The 2,069-nt window shown below is 37.4% G+C and overlaps 1 long non-coding RNA gene across 1 annotated transcript; it reads left to right on the forward strand.

The window, feature by feature from the left end:
• Window positions 1-249: 249 nt before the first annotated feature.
• LOC121690178 lies at window positions 250-1,509 on the forward strand. Its single transcript, XR_006025012.1, has 2 exons — window positions 250-1,224; window positions 1,279-1,509. It is a non-coding gene; the product is annotated as an uncharacterized LOC121690178 (long non-coding RNA).
• Window positions 1,510-2,069: the final 560 nt, after the last annotated feature.

Raw genomic sequence — 2,069 nt, forward strand, 5'->3', positions numbered from 1 at the left:
GTGCTGCTTGACAGTTTGAACCGTCAGACATGGTCATTTGTTTTTTTTACAAAAAACAAAAATCAAAATAACCTTATTTAATGCACATTTAAACCCCAATTTGTAAGGCTGGCTTTCCAAATAATAGACAGAAACAAAATAAAGTTATATAGTTTCATTATATATTCACAAAAGTGGTTTAGTTCACAAAAACTCTGCAAAAGTATGTGAAATTTCTTGTAGCACCTCCTTTTGCAAACAAACGTCTTCTGTTCCCATTAACCAGTGTCTCACATCTGGTTCTGCATTTTTTGCCTACTCCTTGCAGAACTCAGCCAGTTGAGATACATTTGTGGGACAACTGGCATGTACTGCCCACTTCAGATCTAGCCAAAACAATTCTAGTGAATTATCTGAACTTTGACTAGGCCAATTCAGAATATGAATTGTCTTTATCTTAAGCCATTCCTTGGTAATTTTGCTTGAATGGTTGTAGGGTCATTATCCTGTTGTAAAATCTATTTCCTCCCTAGCTTCATCTCCGTGGCTGACATGAGGTTCAGATCAAGAATTTGCTGATAGACCTGAGAATTCATGGTTTCCTGGATGATATGATATTGTCCAGGCATAACAACAAATCCACATTTCCACCACCATGCTTCACGCTTCATGCTGTTGAGAGTGGGGGTCTTTTCTTAAAGTGTTAGCTTTCCTCTAAACATGATGATTTGGATTGTGACAGATAATTCTATTTTGGATACACCTGTCCAGAGAATAGACTTCCACAAGGGCTCTGAAAGTTGAATCGGGAGAGCAGAGCCAGAGGCTTCCTTCTAGCAACCCTCTCATGAAAGTCGTGTCTGTTCCAGTTTCGTCTAATTGTAGATGCATGTAAATTTATTCCAGATGCTGCCATCAAGGTCTGTAACTCTTCAGAGGTGATGTGTGGGTTGGTTTTTATCCAATTTATTATCTTTCTGATGCATCTTGGTCATACTTTTGATGCATCCACTTCTAGGAAATGTTGCTGTGATGCTGAATGCCCTCAATTTGCAAATAATTTGTCTTAAATGGAGTTTGTGGATACTGTACTGATTCCAGTTTCATTTACTACGGTCTTTTAGAGAGGGTCTTGCAGCTTTCCCCAGACTGATGGGCTGTCACTACTTTCTTCTTTATGTTCTCGGATTATACCTTTCTTCTTGTCATTGTTGATCCCTGTGGGTATGTCTTGGCACTACAGTGGTTTAGTGGATTTCCTCTCTCTTTTAATCATGGCTGCTGAAACCCTTTACAAAGGAAGTCTGTTTGATAAGTAGGCATTCTTATTTAAAAACTGATGATGATAAAATAAGAAAATCCTGATAAAACGACATAAAACTCCAAACTGTTCAATGGGTTCGCGTACTTTCAAGCAGCACTGTATTGATCTTTAGCTTTTGAACTAACTGTTATGTGAAATAGAGCTGCATTCGCATTCTTTATGTACAAATGCTTGTCTTTAAAAAGAAAAATACATTATTACATCAACATTCAGATTTACTATATTTCTGTAACCATTTAGCTTTAAAATGCAATACATATGTATTAGCAATATGTATTAGCATAGCAATACATATGTCATAGACATTATACTCCAATTAGAGTGAATATTTATCTAAGTCTGTAATCATGTGTGTTAAAAACTTTTGCCAAGAAAATATCACATTATTGCAAGTCAACATGTGATGGTATTATGAAGAAAGAAACAAACCAGTGTTGGTTTAGTTGTAAAGCCATAGCTATTCGGATTTATCAGTTCAATGGTGCTGTACAAGCTGAATATATTACAAAACCACTGTGGATCTTCAGTGGTTCAGAATTCCTGATCAGAATTCCTAACCTTAACCCTACATATTTTTAATATCTTATATCAATGCTAGAAGTTGCCTGGAAGGTCAGCCTTGCAGCAATAAGCACATTGAAGTGGACCCACAGCACGTAGGATGGAAGGGAAGGGAGCCTGCTTGGTTGGTCAAGTGGAGCTATGTGCATAGGGAAGCCGAGGGTTCTTGAATGGACACACCATTAATGAGATCTGGCTCAAAATG

Source organism: Alosa sapidissima, chromosome 18 (assembly GCF_018492685.1).
Source record: "Alosa sapidissima isolate fAloSap1 chromosome 18, fAloSap1.pri, whole genome shotgun sequence".
Taxonomy (NCBI): domain Eukaryota; kingdom Metazoa; phylum Chordata; class Actinopteri; order Clupeiformes; family Clupeidae; genus Alosa; species Alosa sapidissima.